Raw genomic sequence first — 15,541 nt, 5'->3', positions numbered from 1 at the left:
TCCTAGACAGGCTGATAAGAAGTCTAGGGTTCCTGATGAGGAGAAAAGTGTCTGAGGCTCTCAAGGAGATAGGGGTCTGGAATTCTCAGGGAGGAGGAAAGAACAAACTTTTTTTTTCTACATTTCTCAGTCTTAATAGGATTATATAACAACAATGTATCCTGCTTGAGGACACATTTCTCCTTCCTGAGAACCTTCTGACTAATCCTGTTATCTTAAAATGTATATTATGAGAGTAGTTCTGGCAAGATCTTTTTATTAGTTCTAATCCTGTCATCTTAAAATGCAAATTGTGGGAGTGTCTAGTAAGATCTTTACAACCTTGAGACATTCTTTTGATTTATTGTAATAACCAATTGAAAAAGTATATAACTCCCTTTCTGAAGACTAGGAGGGGGGCAGAGAATGTCCCCCTTCTGATGTCTATGTCAGAAGCTTCCTGTCCTTTTCACTTTAATAAAACTGTTACACAAAAGCTCTTGAGTGATCAAGCCTGGTCTTGGTCCTGAAGCTTAATCTACTTCAGAAATCACAACTCTGACATCACTCACTGTAAACTATCAAAGTGTATCTCTTTCATTGCTGTTTCTTAAGTAATTGTTTTATTGAAATACAGTTGATTTATAATATTAGATTAGATTTTGATGTGCAACATAGTAATTCAATATCTTCATAGATTAAATCAATTTAAAGTTATTATAAAATATTGTGCTGTACTGTTATCTTATAATTATTATTTTATATATCTTAATCCCCTATCATTATTTTACCCCTCCTCCCTTCCCTTTCCTCATTGGTAACCACTAGATTGTTCTCTACATTTCTTTCTATTTTGCTACAGTCATTCATGATATTCATTAATGATAAGTGATAGCATGATATGTTTGCCTTTGATTTATTTCACTAAGCACAGTACCCTCTTGGTCCATTGCACTAAAAAATTCAGAAACATTACACGTTAAGGTGATATTTAAGATAATGAGTATGTCAGGTCCCTTGAAACAATACAATGCTATTTAGAAGCAGATATAGAATTAAAGAAATAGAGAACTGAAACAAATACAAACTTTCCACCAAGATAGGAAAAGTTTATCTTGGATCATTCAAAGAAAAACTTTGTCTGCAGTAAGCAAACATGAACACATATGTGAAAATTATAAAGAAACCCATGCAATAAGAGTGATGCTGTTAACCAGACATAGAAAGAGATATCTTGGCTTTCCCCTTTCTAGTTTACAAATCAATGAAAGTGCAATCATATTTGTTCTTCATATAAACTAACACATGCATAAACACTCCTTCATAGTCTATTCTTAGCACAGTTCATCTGGAGATACAACTGAATCTTGGATGGTTGGGCAAAGGTATATACAATTGTCCTCATTGTTCACTTACTCTCAGGTACGTGATCAGGATGTATAATCTATGAATGTATTCTGCACAGGAATTTGGCCACCTTGATCTGTATATCCTTTGTCTTCATGCCGTAGATGATGGGATTGAACATTGAGGGTAGAAGAAGGTAGAGATTGGCAAGAAGAATGTGGACATGAGGTGGGATATTGTGACCAAGGCGGTGGGTGAGAGAAGAGAAGAGTGCAGGCACATAAGTGATAAGATGACAAAGAGGTGGGCTGAGCAGGTGTTAAGGGCTTTGCAGATGGCATCTCGAGAATTGAGACGTATCACGGCCTGCAGGATGAGACCATAAGAGAAGCCAATGAGCACCAAATCAAGTCCCACCACAAGCAGAGTCACAAAGAGCCCATAGATCCGGTTAGGTCTGGTGTCATCACAGGCCAGTTTCACCACAGCCATGTGGTCACAGTAGGTATGAGGAATGACCATGTGGCAGAAGGTCAACCTCTGCAGTAGAAGAGGCATGGGCAGGATAAGAATCACCCCCTTGGCTAAAGCCATCAGTCCCAGGCGTCCAACTAAGGAATGGCTCAGAACTGTGTTGTAGCATAGTGGCTCACACACAGCCACAAATCGGTCAAAGGCCATTGCAACAAGTAGGGCTGATCATACCACGGATGTTCCATGGATGAAAAACATCTGAGTGAAACAGGCATTGACAGCTATGTCCTGATCATTGAACCAGAAGAGGCAGAGGAGCTTAGGCAACAGAGCCAGAGTGGATATAAGGTCAGCCACCATCAGCAGAGCCAGGAGCAGGTACATTGGTGTGTGTAGTGTGGGCTCCCTGGCCACCATGAAAAGGATGACACCATTGCTGATGAGGATAGCCAAAAACATGGAGAAGAAAGGAAGAGATAACCACAAGTGCTGGGACTCTAAGCCAGGTATGCCCATCAAAGTGAAGGTCATAAAGTTGGAGCAGTTGAAGATAGCATAGTAGAAATTGGTGGTGGTTGATAAAGGAAGTTTTGACACTTCCCAATGAGACATGGTAGTGTGCTGTTTTTTTATATCAGTTTGGCTTTCAATGACTCACTTGAGTTGAGGTTCAGAGAAAGATGGAAGAATACCTCTTTGGAAACATGGAGTTTGCAATATGGCTTTCAGTTCTATCAAAACATCATTTTCACGCTCACTTCTTTATGAGCCTCAGGCTTCTTTTCTGTATAAGGAATGTTGTATTGGACTTTAACTCTCACCTCTTCCAGTTCAGCAATTCTCTACGTCAACAATTTTGTCTGAAATTCTGAGTAAGAATAGGAGAAAAGATTTTCAACCTTGATTAAAGGATGGAAGAACATGATAGAAGAACCATAACGTTCTCATTGGGAAGCTTCCTACACAGAGAGGGAATATGCTTACCCTTTATTGCAAGAGTGACAAGCTGGGAACTCCTGTTGAGTTTCCTTATGTGTTATCCTTCTTTCAGAAATCTAGTCTCTGGTTATGATCCTGTTTCTCCCCACTGGATTCCTCTGTTATTTTGGACAAAATGTCATAGATATATTATCTAAATGAAGACAGCATTAGCTTGCTCCTTTTGTAGGATAAGCCCTGACAATTGGATTTTCTCTTTTTTTGTAATGTAAGCACTTGCCTTGAGCTTTGATTGCCTAGGCATAAACTTCAGAGGAGAAGGCAATGGCAACCCACTCCAGTACTCTTGCCTGGAAAAATCCCATGGACGGAGGAGCCTGGTGGGCTGCAGTCCATGGAGTCGCTAAGAGTCGGACACGACTGAGCAACTTCACTTCACTTTCACACTTCAGAGATGGCTCTCACATAAACACTTTGGAAACCAGGTGAATAAATGAATGGGGAGGCCAGGTTCATTTTTTTTAGAGTTCTTGGTTGTTTTTGATATCTGGCCATTTGGGTCCTTTGTTTTCTCTTTCCCCACACTTTAGATTTCTGCTCTTATGTTTTAAATTCACCAACAAACAGTGGCCCTACAAAATCCTAAGCCCACACACTTGACTCCAATAAGAGAAGAACCCAAGACCTAGGTCCTACCCATGACCTCAATGTGTGGTCCCAAGTTTCCTATGTAATTTCCAGCATTTCTCAGTAATAAACATTCTTCTCCTTCCCCACTCATTGTAAAGTTTCCTTATGGCTATTGCTGAGGGTATTTGCATTTATTCCAAGAACTACAAGGACAGGTCCAACTATCTCACTGATTATCCATAGGTAGTGTCAGGTACAAAACAGTCTCCTACTCTCTCAAGCTATGTATTTATGCACTTGATGGACAGTCTTCTGTGGTTTTTCTCCTGATTTGTGCATCTTTCTTTCATTACAGCCTGCTTCAGGGTATTTGCCTTACTCTTCAATTTCTATCTGTACTTTCATATGACCCGCTCCCTACCCTTATGTGGGTCTGCAAAAACAACAACAACAACAACACTGGTTTATTAAGCTTCTATTTTTATCACAATAACTGTATATCATCTTCTGAAGCAGTCATTTTTCTCTATTCCCTCTCCTGGCTTATTTTCATACTTCATAGAGTCAAAAGAGTGGTTCCCAGTCTTGGTCTCATATTAGAAGAGTCTGAAAAGTTTGTAGACTTCTGATTCCTAGATAACTTATATATAGTAAGGAATAGTGAGAAATTCAGTGTGACCTTGCTGTCAAGTGAGTAGAGTTCTGGAGACAAGGTTAGAAGTGGATCTATGATTGACAGTTCTTATTACCTAAAATGCTTTCCTAAAATTTACCTCAAATTTCTTTCTTTTTTTCTTGAAAACTCAAGAATTATCCTCACCTCATTGTTACCTTCCCTTTCCTGCTGTTGCTCACATCATGGGGCGGGTTTAGTCGTTAAGTCGGGTCCTTGCAACCTCATGGACTCTAACCTGTCAGGTTTCTCTGTTCATAATATTTTCCAGGCAAGAATATTGGAGTGGGCTGCCATTTCTTTCTTCAGGGGATCTCCCTGACCCAGGGATCAAACCCTGGTCTCTCGCATTGCAGGCAGATTCTTTACCAACTGAGCTACCAGGGAAACCACATCATTCTTTTGCCCATGTCTCTGCCCTATTGCATAGCACTTAAGCTAAGTTTCCTTTCCTTAAGCAATATCTCTACTTAAGTAATACTTATTAGGTACTCACTATGAGCCAAAACTATGGTTTTTCCAGTAGTTGTGTATGGATGTGAGAGTTGGACCATAAAGAAGGCTGAGCACTGAAGAACTGATGCTTTCAAATTGTGGGTGCTGGAGAAGACTCTTGAGAGTCCCTTGGACTGCAAGGAGATCAAACCAGTCAATCCTAAAGGAAATCAACTCTGAATATTCATTGGAAGCATTGATACTAAAGCTGAAGCTCCAATACTTTGGCCACCTGATAAGAACAGCCGACTCACTGGAAAAGACCCTGATGTTGGGAAAGATTAATAGCAAGAGGAGAAGGGGCAACAGAGGATAAGATGGTTGGATGGCATCACCGACTCAATGGACATGAGTTTGAGCAAACTCTGAGAGATGATGAAGGACAGGGAAGCCTGGTATGCTGCAGTTCATCAGGTTGCAAAGAGTCAGACACAACTTGCTGACTGTAAAATAACAATGAGCTGGGACTTGTAAATCAGCCCTACATGCTTATATCTAACTACATTTCTGCATTATTTGAAAACGATCTGATTCTTGAAACTTTTATTCTGTTACCTCCTATATACCCTGTAAACCTGTTTACTTTTCTTATGTGAGGCAATGCTTTCAAATATCTGGGGTAGAGGTTGCTAAGTGACTAACAGATGAATGGTCAGTTCAAATTAGTGGGTGCTACAGATGGAAGACACTTACAGGAGACAATCTGATTAAAAGAAAGAGATTTAGGAGTAGTTCTAATGATTTACATCAGAACTTACCTGGAAATGTTTTACTATATTCTCCATACCAGCCTCTTTTCTTCTGCTAACCAGAGTTTGTCATTCAAAAGTCACGACTTGAATCTGCCTGTTTCATGTTTCATAGAACACTCTTTTTCTTTCTGTTGAGTTGATCTTAGCCCCTGGGAAAGGGATCTCTGCCAGCTTGGGTCTCTTCCTGTTTCTTTTTCTTGGGGCACAACATATAGCATCCTTTCTACATGACTAAGGCTCTGACACTATATAAGGGAAATTTTGAAGTCTATGATTTCATCATCCAAGAACTTAGGGCACAGCCTGATACTATAGAGATCAAAGAAAGAGGGAGGGTTAAAAAAAAAAAAAAAAAAAAACTAGCTCATTAGAGCATCCCATTGGGCTGGATTCATTCAAAGAACAACATAAACTGAAAAGCAACTCTCAGGGGAAAAGGGATAATTTTGACCATTCCCAGTTTTTACGTAATGTTGGTTTTGTATGACTTAACCTCTATTTGGTGGATGTCTACAGATAGAGCTTTAACTCTTTAATATAGATTTTTTTTGCTATTTCTTTAAACAATTATTTTTAATTGGAAGATAATTGCTTTACAGTGTTGTACTGGGTTCTGCAATACATCAAAAGAATCAGTCATAGGTATCAACAAGACCAAGCTCACTCTGCTCATCACATAAGAGGCCAACGAATAGAATCAGAGATGAAATATTGAGGCATGGAATACTATTTTATGCTGAGCCAGCTGTTTAATGTCTCCAAAAAACCATCTTCTTGAGGTTTAGAAGTGCTCTTTCTTTATGATCAGAGATGGGAAGGAGGTGAGAAAACAGAGTAAAAAGGCCCTGAATCTTGCAATATCTCCTAGAATGGCAAGCTTTAGGCAGGAAATGTGTTAATTCCTTCCTTCCTGACATCCACAGGTGGACAAGGTCCTGAACCAAGGCTCTTTAGCTTAACACCAAGGCAGAGGGGCAGGATTCTCTGAGGCAGGCATTATATATGATTATAATAACAAAAGCAAGTCAAAGAAACAGTTCCAACTTGGAGTCCGAATTGACTTTTCCTTGCAACAGGTATGCATACATATGTTCCCTCCCTTTTGAACTCCCCCACACCTCCGCCTCCACCCCACCTCTCTGGGTTGTCACAAAACACTAGGAGTAGCTCCCTGCATCATACAGCAAACTCCCATGGACTTTCTATTTTACATACGGCAATGTATATATTTCAGTGCTACGCTCCCAATAGACTTTTGAATAAGGCCATGCTTCAGATGATAATAGTCTAACTCACATAGCCCTTGTGACACAACAATGCTGTGGTGGCTTAGTGGTAAAAGAATCCATCTGCAATGAATGAAATGTGGCAGTGATCTCTGTGAGGCAGCAGTGTGTGGTGGCATGAAGCGAGATCTTAAATCCGTGTACAGTTATTGAACCTGGGTAGCCTGGATGAAAACCAGGAATCCTAGCCACCAGACCAGCAAGGGCTAGAGGCTAGAAGCTATTTTTCCCTGGATCTTTGCCCCCAGTGAAAAATGCATTTATCATGGAGGCAGAAGCTGTAAATGCGGGTACAAAGTTTATTATAAGAGACACAGCAAAACAGCAAGTAGGAGAGCACACAGAAAAGTAGTTTGTTTAAGGTAAGATAGAAGCAAGGCAGAGATGCACACCTGGAGAGAAAGGGTGTGGGCATCCCCTCTAGTGAGGAAGAACATAGTAAAGAGGCAGTTAAGTCATTTATATTGAAAGAGGAAACAGACAGAACAGGCTCCATCTTGAAAGCAGGACTCCATCTTGGGCCGGACTGTGGACTTGAGCTATATGCCCAGTATCTATGGAAACAACATACCAACTGGAAAACCAGACCCCTGAATGGAAGAGCCCCAGGGCTTGTACCTAGACTCTCCATAGCCTAAAAGAATATCCTGATTATCTGTGTAACCAAATAGAATCATCAATTCTATTATGCTTATTGGTGTATGACCACAGGCCTATTGATAACTGTCCACTGTTAACTACCTAGGCTTAAGGTATATGAATCACGGGTTAACTTTGATTGTATCTTTCTGTTCCATGGGGCTTCTCAGGTGGCGCTAGTGGTAAAAGAACCCACCTGCCAATGCAGGAGATGTAAGAGATGTGGGTTCAATCCCTGGGTTGGGAAGATCCCCTGGAGGAGGGCATGGCAACCCACTCCAGTATTCTTGCCCGGAGCTTCCAATGGACAGAGGAGCTTGGCAGATTACAGTCCACTGAAGAAGGAATTCATAGGGCCTGGACTCCATCTGAGGCCTGTCCGTGCTGATCGTGCTAGGCCACCTCTCCAGTGGACTCTGAACTCTCTGCTTAGTGCCTGTGGGAACGACAATGGAAGGATAAGACCCCCTCCGGACAGGGGAACCTTGAAGATCATATCCAGGTTACTCATCACCTAAGAGAAAACAGACACTAATCACCCCTGCCTCCGGACAGTATCTATCGGAATGTAACCACAGGCTTATCGGTTATTAACTGGTTGGAATGTAACTGCGGGCTTATTGATTATTAACTGTTTGAACACATAACACATGAATGATGGGGTTATTGTGATTGTATTTACCCTTCCTTTGTAAGCCTCAAGGGATTTGGGGTGGTGGGTTTGGACACATACACATGGGGTATAAAAGATTTTCACAAATGCTGGTCGGGGTCCTTGGCTAAGAGGAGACTCTGCCTTGGGCCCGCCGGTGTAATAAACTGCACTCCACTATCTGCATTGTCCTTCTGAGTGAGTTTGTTTCCCAGAAAGTGTGGCTATAACACCATGGGGTCACAAGTCGGACATGACTTAGCACTGCACCATCCACTCTCATAGGCCTGGGTTGACTCCCACAGGATTCAGTGCTACTGCTATTTGCTTTTCCTTTGTTCAGACTAGTTTCAGGGAATTTGGGAAGGTGGGTTTGGGCACACACACTTAGAGTATATAAGGTTTTCACAAAAACTGGTCGGGGTCCTTGGCTAAGAGGAGACTGCCTTGGACCCGCCGGTGTAATAAACTGCACTCCACTATCTGCATTGTCCTTCTGAGTGAGTTTGTTTCCCAGAACACGGCTACAACAATATAAGGCAAATCTTCTGACTTTGCCTTCCTTCAGGCCAGTTATCTGGTTTCTTTATCCACACCTGCCCTACCCTGGGACTCTCCCGTGGGGTGCACATGCACCCCTCAGCCAAGATGGATCTCGAAGTGAAGGCTTCTGGGAGGAGCAAGACTCATTATGGCCTGGCATTATGCCTTGGCTTTTGACTCCAAGGAGCCTTTCTGTGCATGTATAGTGTCTCCCTTTACCTTTTACTCAGAAGAATCTGTGCCTCTCTTTGTCCTTGCCATGATTATTCCCTTGAGGTGTAAACAAGAGACAAAGACTAGCTATTTACCCTGTGTCTGTTGTTACTTTCATTCCCAAATGTGGAGCTGGTTGTAAATTCCTCAGCTGGAGCACACATATCTATCTCAGGAAATGCAAAGAAGAGGCTGACTGATTGTGAATTTTCAACCTGGAGCCTATCTCCTACCCAGCAGGAGCTGAAAGTTCCATCCCTGGCCTGGGAAGATCCCCTGGAGAAGGAAATGGCAACCACTTCAGTATTCCTGCCTAGGCAATCCCATGGACAGAGGAGACTGGCAGGCTACAGTCCATGGGGTCACAAAGAGTCAGACAGACTGAGCCACCAAACAGCTAATGGCAACAAAATTTGTCACTTTAAAATTCTAAGAACACAATGCTTAACAAGATCCTGGAAACAAACATATGTCTATCAATAGATGACTGCTGAAATAAATGCTGACAAACATATACAGGAATGCTATAGAATCATGAGATGGAATAAAATAGGTCTACCTGTGCTAATATGGAATGATTGCTAAGAGATATTATTAAATAAACAAATTTTAAAAACATAGTAACATGTTATCATTTATATGTTTTTCATCTGCAATGCTGTCAACAAGTTATCTCTTGTTTAATTTTCCCTATGCATATATTTTTTCCATAGAAGACATGTAAAGATACCTGTCTTATCTTTTTTCTTTTTTTATTTTTTAAGTTATGACAGTACGATAACACATTTACAGAAGACTTGGAAAATACAGAACAAAGTTACATATAGTGACACCTATCTTTTCTTAAAATGCATTTTTCTTAAGTTTATTTAGTAGTTAGCTAAAATTAGAATATTCTACCAACAGATTTATAGTGGTTCCTGAGCTGTAACATCCATCCAGATTTTCATGCCCTGATCCTAGTTTTCAAGATTCCAATTTATCTAAACAACACGGTCTGGTTACACTATAGTGGACAAGAGTGTTGTGATGCTTTGTGGTATTAAAAATAAAAATAATATCTTTGGACTATTTAAATACAAAATTAATTGGTTTTACCATTAATATATTTAAGCAAAGAGCAGACTCCTCAAATATAATGGGGTAAGGAGACGATTCAAATTGGAATCATTTTTATTTTTCACCTATCAGCCATTATTGAAAATTTTCTGATGAAATTCCAGGTATATAGCTCAGAAATCCATAGTGGAACTTCCCTGAAATCAGACCACTTCTGAGATAGCTCAGCAACAGTTCAACTGATATTGACAGACCACAAAATCTACCAAACTCTAATGTGGTTTTCTTCCATTATGGTCCATAGTGTTTTGCATGACCTATGTAACTAGTCCTCTTGTTCTTCTGATATTAAATATTTAAATTAATATTAATTGCATATTCAGTATGGTCCTCTGCCCATTCTTGACAAAGAATCAAATTTGTAGCTTCTTCCACAGAACAATAATATATAAACTCTGAAAACTTGCTAATAATTCCCAGAATTATAATAGTGCATCTATTTGGATAGATCTTTATCAGTTCAGTTCAGTTCAGTCACTCAGTTGTGTCCAACTCTTTGCCACCCCATGGACTGCAGCATGCCAGGCTTCCCTGTCCATCACCAACTCCCAGAGCTTGCTCAAACTCATGTCCATTGAGTCAGTGATGCCATCCAACCATCTTATCCTGTCCCCTTCTGTCATCCCCTTCTCCTCCTGCCTTCAATCTTTCCCAGCATCAGGTTATTTTCCAATGAGTCAGTTGTTTGCATCAGGTGGCCAAAGTATTGGAGTTTCAGTTTCAGCATCAGTCCTCCAATGAATATTCAGAACTGATTTCCTTTAGGATGGACTGGTTTGATCTCCTTGCAGTTCAAGGGACTCTCAAGAGTCTTCTCCAACACCACAGTATAAAAGTATCAATTCTTTGATGCTCAGTTTTCTTAATAGTTCAGCTCTCACTTTCATATGTGACTACTGGAAAAGCCACAGCTTTGACTAGACTGGTCTTTGTCGGCAAAGTAATGTTTCTGCTTTTCAACATGCTGTCTAGGTTGGTCATAGCTTTTCTTCCAAGGAGCAAGCGTCTTTTAATTTCATGGCTGCAGTCACCATCTGCAGTGATTTTGGAGCCCAAAAAACAGTCTGTGTTTTCAATGTTTCCCCATCTATTTGCCATGAAGTGATGGGACCAAATGCCATGATCTTAGTTTTGAATGTTGAGTTTTAAGTCAGCTTTTTCACTCTCCTCTTTCACTTTCATCAAGAGGCTCTTTAGTTCCTCTTCACTTTCTGCCATAAGGGTGGTATCATCTGCATATCTGAGGCTATTGATATTTCTCCCAGCAATCTTGATTCCAGCTTGTGCTTCATCCAGTCCAGCATTTTGCATGATGTACTCTGCATAGAAATTAAATAAGCAGGGTGACAATATACAGCTTTGACATACTCCTTTCCCAATTTGGAAACAGTCTTGTTCCATGTCCAGTTCTAACTGTTGCATCTTGAAATCTGCATACAGATCTCTCAGGAGGCAGGTAAGGAGGTCTGGCATTCCCATCTCTTGAAGAATTTTCCACGGTTTATTGTGATCCATACAGTCAAAGGCTTTGGCATAATTAATAAAGCAGAAGCAGAAGTTCTTCTGGTATTCTCTTGCTTTTTAGTTGTCGGTTCACCTACTGTTAAAGCCTTGCTTGGAGAATTTTGAGCATTACTAGTGTGTAAGGTGAGTGCAATTGCATGATAGTTTGAGCATTCTTTGACATAGCCTTTCTTTGGGATGGGAATGAAAACTGACCATTTCCAGTCTTGTGGCCATTGCTGAGTTTTCCAAATTTGCTGACATACTGAATGCAGTACTTTCACAGCATCATCTTTTAGGATTTGAAAGAGCTCAACTGGAATTCCATCACCTCTAGCTTCATTCATAGTGATGCTTCCTAAGGCCCACTTGACTTTGCATTCCAAGATGTCTGGCTCTAGGTGAGTGATCACACCATTGTGGTTATCTGGGTCATGAAGATCTTTTTTGTATAGTTCTTCTGTGTATTCTTGCCACCTCTTCTTAATATCTTCTGCTTCTGTTAGGTCCATACCATTTCTGTCCTTTATTGTGCCTATATTTGCATGAAATGTTCCCTTGATATGTCTAATTTTCTTGAAGAGATCTCTAGTCTTTCACATTCTTTTGTTTTCCTCTATTTCTTTGCATTGATCACTGAAAGCTTTATAAATGTGAACAAATGAAGAAACAAAGAAAAATAAAGCAATGTTTGTCTGAAGCTGAAGTATTCACCACCTGAATAATAGGCCCTCAGTCAGTTGCACTTATGTAAAGTATCAGACTCTGAAATTTAGATCTAAATATACAGACCTACCTGCAGACATCTTTGCCACAGAATTGAAATGTTTTGGTAGAGTTCTTAACAAAGAATACAATGAGATACATGGCTAGATAAATACATATTCTTCTCTAAAGTTAAATAAAGTAAAGCTGAGAAATGAATATGCTAGTTTATTCTCAGATGTGTTGATTTATTAAAACAGTCACGGGGACTAACATTTTAAGAAAAGAACTTCTGAGCAGTATTATTTTAAGTAAAGGCATAGAAAACCTATCTAAAAATTTATGTTAAACTGATGATAGGTTTGTTTGGATAAAGCACATCCAGTCACATGATATGAAATTTGACACCTCACAAGCAGAAATAAACTATTATTTTAAAATACAAACTAAAACCATTAATCTTAGAAAGCTTCACTTGACACTATTGGATAGGAAGAAGAGAAATCACCAAGTTCCAACCAAGAAATCAGCTCTCCCGCATATACATGGGAGAGTCTCAGGAGAGGTGTGTGGAGTGGTATTTTTATTTTATCAAAATGGAGCATGAGCTCCAATTGGGAGAGATTTCTCAATAGAGGAAAAATACAAGAAGCACTTCAGGCAAAAGAACCCTGCAGCAGTGGAAGAAATATTGTCCTTCTCAATACAGGAAGTCTGTGACTGACAACCTGATAATACAAAGGGAAGGGGAACTTTAGACTTATTTGTCTTTAATTTTCATTTGAAGTAGGTCTGTTTTTATCTCATGTGTGGTGAAAGAGAATAAATTATACATAGGAAAGTGTTGTTTACCAAAGAATCAAAGTAGAAAATTTCAGGACTCGATGAATCAAATGAAAACAAAGAAAAATGCTTCTTGGTCTTGTCAAGAGGCCAAAAAAGGGAATTCACAATTGGCAACAAAGAGAGAAATTTTAAAAATCCTGCTGTACATAAAAGTTCAAAGTTGAATAAATTTATGTCATATTTATGAAAAAAGGAATCATATCTAGAGGCTTGTATCTATACACTTACTTTAAATAGCAAAGTAGAGTTAGTAAATTATGCATAAAACCTATTTAAAGGGCTTACTTCCAGGGACCAGTTTCATGTAAAAGAAGAAGGAAGACTTTTACACTTCATTGTGTATCTTATCACATTTGTTTGCTTTACACAGTACATGTATTATTTTAACAACAAAAACAGAAAGAACAACAATAGTAAGTAGCACTGTTTATTTCGTTCTGTGTAAAAAAAGAAGGCAAAAAGAAGTAAGAATTGAGAAGAACTATACACATCTATAGAAGCTCTTTTCTTTCTAGGAACACTTTTAAATATTTTAAGAAGAATACCTTTTAGTTAGCTATAGTTATGGAATTTGAACCATGTTAATGAGATAACTTTTTATTTGAAGTTGAAAAATTAAAATAATGATTCTATTGGATGAACTCAAGGTGTGAGCCCTTCTTAGTCTCAAAGAAAGTTCACAGCTTACAGTGAGACCACCTACATGCTGAGTTGCTCAGTTGTGTCCAACTCTTCGTGACCCCATAGAATGTAGCCTGCCAGATTACTCTGTCATGGAATTTTCCAGGCAAGAATACTGGAGTGGGTTGCCATTTCCTATTCCAGGGGATCTTTCTGACCCAGGGATTGAAACTGCATCTCTTGTGTCTCCTGCATTAGCAGGCAGATTCTTTACCATTGTGCCACCTGGGAAGCCTGTGAGGCCTTGGTCTTGTAGATTTTTACATTAGACAGTTTTTGCACACCGTTCATAATCGTCTTGTATTCATTCAAGCAATACTGCTGTGACCAGTTCCTAGCAGGTATAATCAGACAGTCAAGCTCAGGTCATGCCTAGTAATGTGGAACATCTTGCCATGGGGCTTCCCTAAGTCCGTGGATATCCCTAGCAAACAGTTCTGCTGGAGTACCTGGAGTTAACACCTGTTGGGCAGGCCAAGAACCCTGTTTGAGCCATTGGGAGAAGTCTTTTCATCCCCTGGGGATGAAATACTCTGAGATGTATTTCAGAAGGCTCTTTAGATGGTTCTGTCAGGGCTGGACAATAGTCTCCACTAACAGTGTGCAACTGGACCAAAAAATCCTTATATTGGCTTTTTCTCTTTCCTGTTTCACTCTGTTTCACAAAGGACCCATAGTCTGTGAACACATATCTAAATGAGCTGCCAATATGCAAGCTTTTGTCTCAGGCCTGTTTTCCGGGGAATCTAGATTTATATTCCCCAATGCTACAAAAACTTTTGCCCCAATACCTGAAACTCTAGTCAGGTGTTGCCTTCATGAAAATTTACTAGAAGACACTTATTTATATATTTACTATTATATAATTATTTTCTAATTGTTTATATTTTGGGAGCTTGAGACTCTTACTAGGCATGTTTGTTGTTTAGTTGCTCAATTGTATCTAACTTTGTGACTCCATGGCCTATAGCCCATCAGAACCCTCTGTCCATGGGATTCTCCAGGCAAGAATACTGGAGTGGGTTGCCATTTCCTCCTCCAGCAGATCTTCCCATACCAGGGATTGAAGCTGCGTCTCTTGCATTGCAGGTGGATTCTTTACCATAAGTTCTCCATAAAATGGAGATGATAGAAGGGTAGTCAACTCTGTATTAACTCAAATCCGAATACCTAGCAGACAGAAAGTGATTTGAACTTGACCATGATACAAAGCATTTGAAAATTTTTCTAGCTTTGCAAGGCTAGAAACAATTCTATAGACATGAGAAAAATAATAGTTTATATCTGTGTCATATACTCTCTTGTTAGCAAGTCTACAGGAAATGAATCAAGCTGATCTTACAGTAGAAACAAAAAACCACATTTAAATAAGAAGAAAACAGGCCAAGAGAAAAAACACAGATGGAGTCAGACTTGTTTCTTTTTCTGAGTTTCTCAGCTGTCTCTGTTTTCTCAGAATCATCTGCTGCTGACAGCTTTCCTGCCACAATTTTCTCAATATGCATTTTATTCCCAAGTTAATAAATGTTTTGCTCGTAATTTGAGTAAAAATAAACTTCTTATTTTTGTAAAATAGCCAGTCATAAAGAAAAAGGAAAAAAAATATAAGAGATAGATAATATTTTATTATGCAGATCTCTGCTTCTGTAACTCATTAAATCAGATAGAGATCTCAGCAAAATTAAGTTTTGTGCTACCACAACCCCTCCAGCTAATGAGTGCTTCAGGTTCTTTCACAAACTGCTACTTATTTGTCAATTAAATGCTTAACCATAAAATATTATGCTGAGTAATTTGTGTGTGTGTGTGTGTGTTAATCTTCAGGTTTGTGGTGTCAGATAGGCTGTACTCTGTACTTCAACCATTTTTTCTCCTGTAAGCTTTCCTTCATCTCTAGTTCTCCATTTGTAGAATAGATCTTTCCTAGTAAACCTTATTTTTTTTTCCTCCTGAAGGTTGTGCCAATTATTTCAAGCTTTGAAATATTCCATCTTTTACAGCCCTTGTTAATGAATTGTTCAATATATAGGATTGAACAATATAATGAATTGTTCAATGAACAATA

At 39.3% G+C, this 15,541-nt stretch overlaps 1 pseudogene; it reads right to left on the bottom strand.

The window, feature by feature from the left end:
* Positions 1 to 1,423: 1,423 nt before the first annotated feature.
* On the bottom strand, positions 1,424 to 2,412 carry LOC110149170 (olfactory receptor 52P1-like; annotated as a pseudogene).
* Positions 2,413 to 15,541: the final 13,129 nt, after the last annotated feature.

The sequence above is a fragment of the Odocoileus virginianus genome, unplaced genomic scaffold (genome assembly GCF_023699985.2).
Source record: "Odocoileus virginianus isolate 20LAN1187 ecotype Illinois unplaced genomic scaffold, Ovbor_1.2 Unplaced_Contig_20, whole genome shotgun sequence".
Lineage (NCBI taxonomy): Eukaryota > Metazoa > Chordata > Mammalia > Artiodactyla > Cervidae > Odocoileus > Odocoileus virginianus.
The sequence above is the reverse complement of the archived record's forward strand: the minus strand, read 5'-3'. Positions and strand labels throughout refer to the sequence as shown.